Source organism: Cryptomeria japonica, chromosome 10 (genome assembly GCF_030272615.1).
Source record: "Cryptomeria japonica chromosome 10, Sugi_1.0, whole genome shotgun sequence".
Taxonomy (NCBI): Eukaryota; Viridiplantae; Streptophyta; class Pinopsida; order Cupressales; family Cupressaceae; genus Cryptomeria; species Cryptomeria japonica.
The window spans coordinates 85943377-85957280 of NC_081414.1; the positions used below are offsets into that span (position 1 = coordinate 85943377).

At 37.6% G+C, this 13904-nt stretch overlaps 1 protein-coding gene across 1 annotated transcript in view; it reads right to left on the bottom strand.

The window, feature by feature from the left end:
- LOC131031516 (protein MODIFIER OF SNC1 11) overlaps positions 1–13904 on the bottom strand; it is a 78258-nt gene that overhangs the window by 39750 nt on the left and 24604 nt on the right. The gene's annotated exons all lie outside the window — the stretch shown is intronic.

Consider the following 13904-nt stretch of genomic DNA (forward strand, 5'->3'; position numbering starts at 1 on the left):
CAATTTATGTATCAAGTTGGTACAATGAGTATGCATGGGCCAAAGGTTTTGCAAGTTATTGTCACCATTGAGCAGGGATCATATAGTGTATGGTGTGCAAGCTCTTGGACATGATTGGTTGTATTGTGACCTCACTTCATTGTAACTTGAGTGGTTGGTAGTGGAGATGAAGTTTTTGCACCTCTTGCTGGATTTTTTTAACCCCCTATTTAGGATATCTATAAGACAAATTCATTGTCACAGACATCATCATGCAGCTTCTTCTTCTTTTATGTTTCTATCATTCTATGCTCTTTTTGACAATGCATGAATGCAGACACATGTTAAAAGGAAGTACAACTGATAACAATAACAATATTTGTCTAAAGGGTGTACATGAAAATCCAAACAAAGAGAATGTGTAGTTGACAAGCTGTTCAAGAGTATCAAACTCAATTTAGTATCAAATTGGTATCAGCGCAGGTTTGAGACACCAGAAACTTAATCAAATATAGTCATTCGGTGGGTATTTTGGATATGCCCACCACACAGTCCAGTAGAAGTAAAATGTAAGCACTTTTGAGTCTGAGATAGGACCTGAGAATGGAATAGAGCACAAAGGAAGATAGCATAAGAAAGGGACAGAGATATGGATGACGGAAAAGAGGGTTCCACAAGTTAGAAGAGGTTGTTACCATGACTTCAAGGCATATGGTAAAGATAGACATGTTTTTTGAGGGTCTTAATTGCCATTACCCAAAAAAATGGGGATAGAAAAGAAACTCAAAGATGAGGAACAACAGAAGTCCACTTACAAGAATGGAAAAACTTCCATTTAAAGAAAATGGCAAATATAGAAATCCAGGCATCAGGTGCGAAATGAATGCAGAAAATTTGGACCTATATATCTCTCAAATGGAGGTACACTTTAACTTGCATAAACTAAACCAATGCCAACAAATTTCATTTGCCCATTTTAAGTTATATGTTCATTCCTTGATATGTTATGAAGCTCATGCCACCTTGTTGCAAACAAAAAGAGCTCCACCCATTCCAAGATGAGAAGAATTCAAAGACTTGTTTGAAAATGCAGTTTTACCTTATATTGCAAGGAAGAGAGAGCAATCCAACATCTCTTATCTCACCAAATCATCCAGGACTTTGCAAACGAGTTGCCAAAGAAGGCAATGCAGCCTGATAGGGATGTAGTGGACATAGATGTACTCATGAAATACATTTCCAGATTGTTTGGAGATCCAAGAAGGCCGTTTTGATGGCCAAGCCCGAAAATCTTTAAGAGGATCTTGCACAAGCCCACTACATAGAGATGGATAAAAATTAATCCAACTCCTTGAAAGAAAAACAGCAGAGTGGTGATTTAAAAAGAAGTTTGTACAAACAGAAGGGCAAGAATAGTGCAAACGCTACCATGACACACTGAGAAATGCAAAGAAAGGAGATTTTTCAAGTATTCTGACAAGGTGGTCTACCAAAAAAAAAAGAATGCTTTATGTAACAAGAAAGTGAAAGAAATAAAATGTACTTGGAATGTCGATAAACATTTATCTTGTGCAGCTATATGAAGAGGAGTAAATGTGGTAAGAGATGGTGCTCAAAATGAGGACAAGGTTACTAAGTTGTTTCATGTCAAAGTGGAGCTTAGAGGACAAAAGGATATTTTACTCTTTGATATTTGCTATGAAGTGAACTTAATTTCTCAAAATTTGGTAGAAGACCTTGGCTTGCAAACAAGGAAACATGCAAATCCTTGAATCAAGGTATGAAGATTTCAGACAAAACACAGTGGGTAATTAATTTTGGGCTCTCCATAGACATCAAAGATAAGGTATTAATAGATATCATTCCTTTGGATGCTTATGAGATAGTTGTTGAAAGCCACTATCTCTATGAGAAGGATGCAGTCTTCGATAGATGATGTTTGAGGACTCTTCGAGTACTCTCCAGAACTCTCCAAACTCCCAAGTCCTATCTCTGGTCAAGTCCATCCACCACTGACTCCAGAGGTGAGTCCGGAAGAGTTCTAGGGAGTACTCGTACAAGTCTCGCCCCGGGACTCTCCAAGTCCCAGACTCGGATTCCCAAGTTTTGGGAACAGACTCTCAAGTTCACACTTAGGTGCAACTAGGGAGGTTAAAAAAGAACATTAAAAAGTGACTTTTTCTTCACTTTTTTTTGTCCAATCTTGTCCAAAATAGGTCTGAACAGCAAAATAGGAAAGGAAGGAGAGAAGAGGAGGAGCATTCAAGATCCAAAAAGACAATGTTAAAGAAACAATTCATCATCATTTTGATATTATAGCACCTTTTAGTTCGAGGTCTGAAAAACTGAATTACATTAGGAGGGGCAAGAGAAAGATGTAGATTGTATTTGGTTGTTTTTCTCATTTATAAACTTATGATTCTGTTATGCATTTGAAAGTTCTATGAGTACAAATTATGAAATTTCAAATATTGAGTGTTTGAAGATCCTGTGACGTGTAATTTTAGAATTATGACAAACATGATAGTCAAATTAGGCTTTTATGTTCTCTAAAATTCTAAATGCATTAATTTCTTTTTGTTTTTTGTAAAACCATGGTTTTATTTTTGCCAAGTCCAGAGTCCAAATCCAAATTTTGGGATGCCAAGTCCAAATCATCAAACTTTGGCACAAATATCATTTGGTCAAAAGATGGGGAAGAAATAATGATCAAATCTTATGCAGGGAAATCCAAAGTTTCTATGATATCTCAGTCCAAGCTCTTATCATTGCAAGTGGCAAGCTTGTGCTATTGATGTTGAGGGGTAAACAAAAAGACAATGTGGCATAACTTAAAATCTAAGTCACAGAGTTCGCCGAACTTCTGGCTTAGAGTTCGAAATTCGGCGAACCCATAAACGCTGCCAAAAAATCGTAAAAATACGCCTAAAGTTCGTCCCGGTTTTCAAAGCATTTTTTTGTGGGCGCTTTTTAGGGTTTACGTCATTTTTTTTAATAAATATTATCGCACCGCACGGAATAGGGTTTTCTGTTTGTTTTTCCGCTCGCGTCGTGCCTGTGCGTCGCGTGTTTGTGCTTGTGCGTGCTATGTTTGTGCCTGACCCTGCGTGTTCATGCCTGTGCGTGTCATGTTCACGCCTGTTGTTGGCGCCTGTGTGTTCGCAGTTCGCACCCTGCGTGATCTCCATTCGGGCGCCTGTGTGTTCGCGTTGTGATCTCCATTCGAGCGCCTGTGTGTTCGTGCCTGCTGTTTGCGCCGTGATCTCCATCACCCTGCGTGATCTCCATTCGGGCCTGCGTGTTCAGGTACGCCATTATTTCTTCCCACCTTTTTTTTTTATATTTTATAATAATTTATCAGATATTATTAATATTTTATATTTATATAGATTATTATTTATTTATATTTAAATGTTTTTATATTTTATATTTATATTAAGATATTAAGATGTTTTATATTTATATTTATATTTATATTTTTTTATATTTTATATTTATTAGATATTAAGATATTCTCCAATCTTTTATATAAATGTTTTTATATTTTTATGTTTTATTAGATATTAAGATAAATTTTATATTTTATAATAATATTTGTATTTTAGATAAATTTTATGTTTTCTAATTTATATTTTAAATAGATGTTTTTATATTTTATATGTTTTATATTTTATGTTTTATGTTTTACATAAAAAGATAAAACATGTTTTAGAAGATATATTCAGATTTTATAATAAAAATTGATATATTTTTGTTTTATGCTTATTGAAATATAATTTAATATTACTTTTCCTTTTTAGAGTCAAAAGTAAAAATTTCATATATTTAGTTTTGATGTTTTTTAAATAGAATGTAAATAATTTAAATACTAAATATTGTTTTTCTTTTGAAACATTACAGATTGTAACAAAATGCCTCCTAAAAAATCAGATTCTCTAGTATGGAAATATGTGACACGTGATGGTAATGAGTTGTTTTGTAAGGAATGTAAGAAACCTTTCAAAGGAAGTTTAACAAGGGCAAGAGACCACTTACTTGGAATCAGTGGAGGTAAAGGAGGAGGTGTTAGTGCATGTCCAAAAGTGACTGCAGAAATGAGAGCTGGTTTAGAAAGAGAACAGTCCTCTTCGATTGTAGGAATGCTCAAGACGACACAAAAAAAAACAAAGAATTCAAGAGGATGTGTCCAGGTTCACATCTATCTCTTCCTCTTCCAGTTTACCCAATGCCCCTTCCAGTTTACCTAAGGCCACAGGTGCATCAGGAGAAAGTGGAACATTGAAAAGCTTTTGGAAACCGGTAGAGAAACAACAAGTGGATGATGCATTGGCTGATTTGTTTTATACAAGTGCCATTCCATTCAACGTGGCAAGAAATCCTCATTTCCGTAATGCAATTCAGAAAGTTGCAGAGTTTGGCAAAGGGTACACACCTCCAACTTCAAAGGCTTTCAGAACAACTCTTTTAGAGAGGTCAAAAGATAGAGTGACAGAAAAGTTAGCTGAGGTCAAAGCTTCTTGGAAAGTAACAGGTTGCACCATATTGAGTGATGGATGGTCAGATATATGTCAAAGGCCATTGATTAATGTTTTAGTAGCTTGCCCTGAAGGTGTTGTCTTCTTGAAAGTGATTAACACCATGAACCAGAAGAAAACTTCAGAATATATTTTTCAGATACTAGATGAAGCCATTCTTGAAGTAGGGGTGGAAAATGTGGTTCAGGTGGTTACTGATAGTGCAGCGAATTGTGTAGGTGTTGGGACGCTGATTGTAGAGAAGTACCCACAGATATATTGGAGCCCATGTGAAGCCCATTGTCTAGATTTGCTACTTCATGACTTGGCAAAATTCCCATGGATACATGAAGCAATCCATAGAGGAAGAGCAGTGGCAAATTTCATTAGAAACCACCATCTCACATTGAGTCTATACAGGCAACATGCATCTAGGGAGTTGTTGAGGCCTTGTGACACAAGGTTTGCTTCATTTTATATCACTTTGAAAAGAGTGATTGAAGAGAAAGCAGCTTTGAGATTGGTTGTTTGTTCCAATGAGTGGGAAAGTTCAGCACTTTCTAAAAGTGCTAAGGGGAAGAACATAGAGCAAATCATTTTGAGCAACAACTTTTGGGAGAGTGGAGCAAAAGTTTTGAATATATGTGGACCAATTGTTGATGTTCTTCATATGGTGGATGGTGACACTACTTGCCTTGGCATGCTTTATGAAAGCATGGACCGTTGTAAGGAATCTATTCAGCGAGCACTAAATAATGTAGAAGCAGAGTACATGGAGATTTGGGAGACAGTTGATTCCAGATGGAAGATGATGCACACACCTTTGCATGCAGCAGCATGCTATTTGGAGCCTAAGTTATTTCATATTGATAGACAAGCTGATCCTGAAATCATGCCAGGGTTTTATGAAGCCATTAGCAGGTTTGAACAAGATAGAACAATTGCAGGGCTAATTAGAGACCAAAGTTGGAAATACGGGAGAGCAGAAGGGTTGTTTGGAATAGAAGCAGCCCGAGATGATATGACACGAGATGAGGTACCTGGTTATAGATGGTGGATGAGCTATGGAGCACAAAATCCTGAACTACAACGCTTTGCCATTCGAATATTGAGTCAGGGAGCCAGTTCATCAGCTTGTGAGAGGAACTGGAGTTGCTTTGACCACATCCATTCCAAAAAGAGGAACAAGTTGCTGTCCGGAAAGTTGGGAGATCTTGTCTACATTCGAAGCAATTTAAAATTGTTCATGAATAGATCAGCAAATGACTCCACATCTTCTTCACAACAACAAATTTCAGAAGGCATGGTAACTGGAGTTGCAGATGAGCCTGAGGATGACTGTGTGGATGATGAATTGGGCAGTGATACTGATGATGATGATGCTACAGCAGCAACTCAGCCATGTGCTCTTGACGACCTGGAGCTTTTTTGAAGCTCTATAGTCTTGAATTTTGATTATACCTTTTTGACTAAAAACATCTTCGCAGTCTTGATGACTTGTAGGCTTGTAGCTTTTTTGAAGTTCTAAAGTCTCGACGTTTGATTGTATCTTTTTGATAAAAAAAAACTTGACAATCATGATATCACATGTTTCCTATGGTTTATATTAAGAATGTTGCATCTTTCTATAATGATTTTGAATCTATTCTGCAATCTTAAGTATATTGATAATTTGTTGGATATATTACTAATTTTAAAAAAAAATTATATAAGGCGAATTTGATGCCGATTTTTTTTTCCGAACTTTTTGCCCTTGCCGAACTTCATCCGAACTCCATAGCTGCCAAACTTGAACTCGAACTTGAACCTTGTGACTTAGCTTAAAATCATGCATGAGCAGCATACTTAAAATCATGCTATTGATGCTGAGGGGTAAACAAAAAGGCAATGTGGCATAACTTAAAATAATGCACGGACTGCATCTAGCTATAATCAGCTCATATGCCAATTTAGTGAATTTTTTTAAAATCCTTCCTGGCTACCCCTCAACAAGCATATTGAGAACAAAATACAACTCTTCCCTGATTGTCCACAGCCCTATGTAGGTCTCTATTGGCAAAGCGTGGAGAAGACTAATGAAGTGAAAGAGCAGCAATGAGAGTTATTAGAATGTGGTGTGATAAGACTTCATTCATACTTCAATGTGGAGTTCTCCTATTGTAGTGATGTGTAAAAAGATAGTACTTCGCAAAAATGCATTTATATAGAGTGCTAAACAAGATCATAATAAATAATTGGTACCTTCTTCCTTGTACTAATGATTTAACAGATCAAATGCATAATGTTAGGTTCTTCACAAACTTGAAGTTGGATTTAGGGTCCAGCTATCAACAACTTCAGATTACAAAGGAAGAAGTATGGAAAACAGAATTGAAGACATGACAAGAGCTGCTCAATTTCCACTCGAGTTGTGTAATGTACCAGAAATCTTCAAAAGGTTTATGAACAAAGTACTAGACCCTCTTATTCAATAGTGTGTGATGGTCTACTTGGATGACAATCTTATTTTCAGCCAGACATGTGAGGAAAATGATGCACACCCAAAGAAGATATTGCTATTTTGAAGGAGAACAAACTTGTTTCAATGGTAAGACATTTTAATTTGCAAAAAAAAGTTTGTTTCAACTTGTCTTAGTGATGTTGTGGTCCATAGTGAATTGGCCCAAGCCTACAAGCATCACCAAAACAATGAGCTTTGTAAGGGCAGCTCAATAGTTACCATAAATCATTAAATCCTTTTCCTCCATGGAAGCAACCTTGAATGCAATAAGAAGTATTGGAAATAACTTAAAATGGGGTAATATGCAACAAAACTGTTGGTTGTAATTAGGGCGGGCAGATTCCAATTGCCTTGGGCAACATTGGAATCCGCCTCCTTAATATATAGGGCATGGCCCAATACCTTTCGGTGCACCCAAAAGGTTCCACACTTCACTTAAACCCTTCACGCCTCCTTGATAGGGCCGACCCTAGCTAATAAGGAATTAATATTTTTAATTAAGTTAAAAGAAGGCCGACATGTTAAAAGGGATAAGTCTCCTATAAATGTGGCATTTGCTTCTCATTATCAACACACCAGAACAAGCAGATGAAAAGTATTTTTCGGTGAAAAGTGAATTCCATATTCAGGGATCTGGCAACCAGCGAACTACCCTAGATAGGGGCAGTAGACAGCGAACTCCATTAGGCAACTTCAGATCCCCAACAGCAGCCAGCGAACTTCATCAAGACATCTACAGATCCATAATTAAAGGCAGCGAACTTCATAAGAGGCTACAGATCATATGTAATGTCCAGTTGAATTAAAATCATAATCAGATCTGAGGATCCTTTGGCTGGGTTTTTCCTCCTAGGTTTTTCCTGGGTTTTTCCTCCTAGGTTTTTCATAAGAGGCTACAGATCATATGTAATGTCCAGTTGAATTAAAATCATAATCAGATCTGAGGATCCTTTGGCTGGGTTTTTCCTCCTAGGAGGTTTTCCCAGGGTAACTGTGTTTTGTCTTTTGCATTTCATTTCCTTTATTATTGCTTAAGTCTGGAAAACAATAAGCTAATTAACCTTATTCTAAGTTTTATTCAATCTGAAAGTATCAAATTTAACATGGTATCAGAGCTAATTGGTTAGATCAATCTTCAGATTTAAAATTCAATACTCCTTTATTTCCAGATTGTTGTAGCTTTTGCAGATCAGGTCAATGGGGCTGAAAGTTGAAGATAGGCTTGATGGGAATCTAAATTTTACTGCATGGAAAGTTCGAATCAAGTTGGCTCTTGAGGAAGAAGATCTTCTCCAATTCATTGAAGCGAAAGAGCTAACCGAGCCTTCGGATGCAGCTGAATTTAAACAATTCAAAAGGGATGCTATCAAAGCCAGGAAGATTCTCATTGATTCAGTCAAAGACCACCTCGTCACCTCTATTGCTTCATTCACCACTGCAAGGGAAATGTTCAGCCACCTACAAGGTACATATGAAGTTAACAATCTTAGTAAGGCAATTACATTAAGACAGCAACTACTTAATATCAAAATGACTAAAGAAGATTTTGTTATTTCCTACTTCATAAAAATTTCAGAACTAAAGAATCAGCTAGGTTTAATTGGCCATAACATGGAAGATAAAGACCTTGTCATGATTGCCCTTAATGGTCTTCCTCACTCTTGGGAGTCATTTATCCAAACCGTAAGTGGTCGGTCGGAGTTACCTTCTCTTGATCGCCTTAAGAATGATTGCATCCAAGAAGAGTCTCGCCTCTTCTCAAGGAGTCAATCCAAGAGCCCCCATGTAGATGAACATCACATACTTGCAGCTCAATGCAAGAAAAAGGGAAATTGGAATCAACCTTATCCTAAAAGAAATAGGGATTCCAGATCCTTTAGTTCCCATCACCCTTGGAAGAAACCAAGAGATACCTCGCGTGTGCGATGTTTTAGATGTGACAAATTCGGTCATTATGCTAAGGAATGTCAGTTTAACCCTAACCAAAGTGAAGCAAACCTAAATGAAGTCTCAGAACAAAATGATGACTTCTTATTCATATCCGCTCTATCTAGCAGTGTTCCATCAGATAGCAATACATGGTTGATTGACAGTGGTGCATCCAGACACATCACAGGTTACTGCGATCATCTTTCAGGCCTAGTAGAAAAGGATACCAGCCTTCACGTGGTAATTGGTGATGATGCTCGTTATTCGGTAAGAGGTTCTGGCTCTACTTCTCTAAAATTAGATTCTGGTATTTCCTTGCATCTTAGTGATATATTGTTTGTTCTTGGAATTAAAAGAAATCTAATTTCCATTTCTGCTCTAGAAGATAAAGGTTATCAAATTGCATTTTCTGAAGGAAAAGTTCTTGCTTGGCCTAAGAAAGATAGTTTTAAATCTGCTCATATAATTGGCCATAGATATGATAGTCTTTATAAGCTCTCTACTAACCCTATTCAAGCCCTCATTAATGAGGCCTCGGGATCATGTGAACTATGGCATAGAAGACTTGGACATCTACATTATCAAGCCCTTCCATCCCTTGAAAGGTCAGTCAAATTCATGCCTAAACTCAGTCAAATTCATGATAACACTTGTAAAGGTTGTGCTATTGGTAAGAATGTTAAAAGTCCATTTCATAAAAGTGAAAATAGAGCTAAAGACAAACTAGAACTTGTTCACTCTGATTTATGTGGTCCTATGTCTATAGCATCTCCTAGTGGATTCCTTTATTATGTAATCTTCATAGATGATTTCTCTAGGAAAACTTGGATCTACTTCTTGAAATCTAAAGAATCCGATGAAGTCTTAAGTAAATTTAAGGAGTTTAAAGCATTAACTGAAAACGCCTCTAGTAAAAGAATCAAATGTTTAAGATCTGACAATGGAGGTGAGTTCACCTCGATAGCTTTCATGATTTTTGTGTTGAGTCAGGAATTAAGAGGGAGTTTTGTGTTCCATACAATCCTCAACAAAATGGTGTTGCTGAAATAAAGAATAGGACCATTGTGGAGGCTGCAAAGGCTATGATCCACGATCAAGACTTGCAGACTTTCCTATGGGTTGAGGCTTCTAGAACAGCAGTATATATCCAGAACAGATGTCCTCATCGTACTCTAAAGAACATGACCCCGGAAGAAGCCTTCACGGGATTCAGACCAGACATTAGTCACCTCAGGATCTTTGGAAGTCCAGTCTATGTTCATGTGCCCAAGGAAAAGCGATCAAAGTTAGAACCCTCCGGAAAGAAAGGCATGCTAGTCGGATACAGTGAATCCTCCAAAGCATTCAAGATTTACATCCCAGGCCAAAGGTATGTTGACGTAAGTAGGGTTGTTAAATTTGAAGAAGACATTGCGTTTAAGAAATCGAAAGGTTCCTGTGCTATTGATGAATCTAATGATAATCAAAATATAAACGTTGATACTAACCCTGAGATTCAGAGGGAGCAAGTTGAACCTCCACCTCAAGATGATCATGATGATCCTCCAGAACCCATGAATCCCACTGATATTCCTAATGACATTGTCGTTACCAAGAAGAGACCACTTTGGGTAAGAAACACTATTCAAGAAGCTGAAAGATTTGCTGCTCCAAGTGGCACCTTCCGTGAAACTAAGAGACCTCAAGTATTTTCCAACTATGTTTCTTTAATGTGTAATCTCATTGAAACTGAACCTTGCAATGTTGAAGAAGCCTTAAGTCATCATGCCTGGAAGCTTGCTATGGATGAAGAATATCAGTCTATCATCAAGAATGATGTATGGGACCTTGTGCCCAGACCCAAAGGTAAGTTTGTTGTTTCCTCTAAATGGTTATTTAAAATTAAACATAATGCTGATGGTAGTATTGAAAAATATAAAGCTAGATTTGTAGCGCGTGGTTTTTCCCAAAAGGAAGGCATAGACTATGAAGAAACATTTGCTCCTGTTGCTAGATATACTTCCATTAGAACAATTATTGCTATTGCTGCTTCTAAGGGTTGGAAACTTCATCAGATGGATGTTAAGATTGCCTTTCTCAATGGTGTCATTGAGGAAGAAATTTACATTGAGCAACCTGAAGGATATGAGATTCAGGATAGATTAACCCATGTGTGCAGGTTAAAGAAAGCTCTATATGGTCTTAAACAAGCTCCTCGTGCTTGGTATGAAAAAATAGATAAATATTTGCTAAGTCTAGGCTTTTGTAAAAATGATGCTGACCCTAACATTTACTTTAAAGTAGCCAATGATGAAATGCTAATTCTAGTTCTTTATGTGGATGACTTATTTCTGACTGGTAAAGATGAACTCATTATTAGATGCAAGAACGAATTAGCTTCAGAATTTGAAATGAAAGATTTAGGCCTAATGCATTATTTTCTAGGTCTAGAAGTATGGCAAAGATCTAACGAAATCTTTCTAAATCAAGGAAAGTATACTATTGACATTTTGAAAAGATTTAGAATGATGGATTGTAAACCAATGTCTACTCCTATGGAATCTAACTTAAAGAAGTTAAGTGTTTCTGTAGCTAACTCTGAATTTGCAGATCCATCCGAGTACCGGCAGTTGATTGGATCACTGATGTATCTAGTTAACACTAGACCAGACATATGTTTTGCTGTGAATGCTTTCAGTCAGTTCATGAGTTTGCCCAAGCATGTTCACCTTGTTGCAGCCAAGCATATTCTAAGATACTTACGGGGCACAGTTGGCTTTGGGCTGAAGTATCCACGTAACACTCCAATAACCTTGGAAGGTTATTCTGATGCAGACTGGGCTGGAAGCGTCAAAGACAAGAAAAGCACCTCCGGTATTTGTTTTAGCTTGGGTTCTGCAGTGATCTCTTGGGCCTGCAGAAAACAATCCTCAGTGGCATTGAGTACTGCTGAAGCTGAGTATATTGCAGCAAGTGTAGCATCCAGAGAAGCAGTGTGGCTTCGCAAGCTTCTTGCTGGACTGTTTGGTCAGCCATGGGACCCTACAGTTATTCACTGTGATAACCAGAGTTGTATTAAAATGTCTATCAATCCAGTGTTTCATGACAGGTCAAAACATGTGGAAACCCAATATCACTTTATTCGGGATATGGTGCAAAGGGGTGCCATTCAGCTGAAATACGTCAACACTGATGAGCAGGTTGCAGATATCCTTACCAAGCCTCTATCCAAAGTAAAGTTTGTGTACTTCAGGGATAGACTTGGTATTGTGGAAAATGAAACTCCGATTGAGAGGGAGTCTCAATTTTAGTGATACTTTGCATTGTATAAAACCACCCTCTGCGGGCAATGTAAGGTGGTATTGTAAACTTCTTAGGGAGAAGTATAATTCTTAACCATCCTCTGCGGGCAATGTAAGATGGTATTGTAAATGTTAACCACCCTCTGCGGGCAATGTAAGGTGGTATTGTAAACTTCTCAGGGAGAAGTATAATTCTTAACCATCCTCTGCGGGCAATGTAAGATGGTATTGTAAATGTTAACCACCCTCTGCGGGCAATGTAAAGTGGTATTGTAACCTTCTGACCATCCTCTGCGGGCAATGTACGATGGTAGAAAAGGATCCTCTCCACCCTCTGTGAGCAATGCAAGGTGGATCCAGTCTATGCTTGTGTGCAAGCTAGAAGATTATGATTATGATTCTATTCCCTAATTAAAAGGGAGTGTTGGTTGTAATTAGGGCGGGCGGATTCCAATTGCCTTGGGCAACATTGGAATCCGCCTCCTTAATATATAGGGCCTGGCCCAATACCTTTCGGTGCACCCAAAAGGTTCCACACTTCACTTAAACCCTTCACGCCTCCTTGATAGGGCCGACCCTAGCTAAATAAGGAATTAATATTTTTAATTAAGTTAAAAGAAGGCCGACATGTTAAAAGGGATAAGTCTCCTATAAATGTGGCATTTGCTTCTCATTATCAACACACCAGAACAAGCAGATGAAAAATATTTTTCGGTGAAAAGTGAATTCCATATTCAGGGATCTGGCAACCAGCGAACTACCCTAGATAGCAGCAGTAGACAGCGAACTCCATTAGGCAACTTCAGATCCCCAACAGCAGCCAGCGAACTTCATCAAGACATCTGCAGATCCATAATTAAAGGCAGCGAACTTCATAAGAGGCTACAGATCATATGTAATGTCCAGTTGAATTAAAATCATAATCAGATCTGAGGATCCTTTGGCTGGGTTTTTCCTCCTAGGAGGTTTTCCCAAGGTAACCGTGTTTTGTCTTTTGCATTTCATTTCCTTTATTATTGCTTGAGTCTGGAAAACAATAAGCTAATTAACCTTATTCTAAGTTTTATTCAATCCGAAAGTATCAAATTTAACAAAAACGTCTTTGAGCAGTTGAAGAAGAAAATTAGGAACGCATCAGTGTTGGCTTTTTCAAATTTGAGGTAGAGATGGACACTAGTCAATGCTATAGGAGATGTCCTAATGCAAGGAGGCCGACCTATGTGCTACCATTTATAAATATTTCATGGATCCATCCTTGGCTATTGCACCTATAACAAAGAGCTCTATACATTTCTGTGGGCACCAAAAATGTGAAAGCACTATTTGTTGGGCAAAGAGACCATCTATCACACAAACCACCAACCATTGCAATATTTGCAAGCATGCCACTACAAGCACATGAGGTTTCTCCAACAATTCCATTTAGTTATAAAGTCAAAGAATTAGAATTAAAAAGCTCGCAAAATTAGAATTAAAAAGCTCGCTGATTTGTTGTCAAGATCATCATTGTCAAAGTAGTTAGTATTTTATCTCTTACAAGATCCTTTGCAAGTGAAGTATATGCAGAAGTTTACAGGCATGACAAGAATTTTGGAAAGCTATATCAGCAACTTAAGAAAGAAAGGAAAGATGAATTGATTCCTAAGACTTATTTCATGTGCAAGATGATTTTCTACAAATTAGGCTTCTTGTGTATTCCAA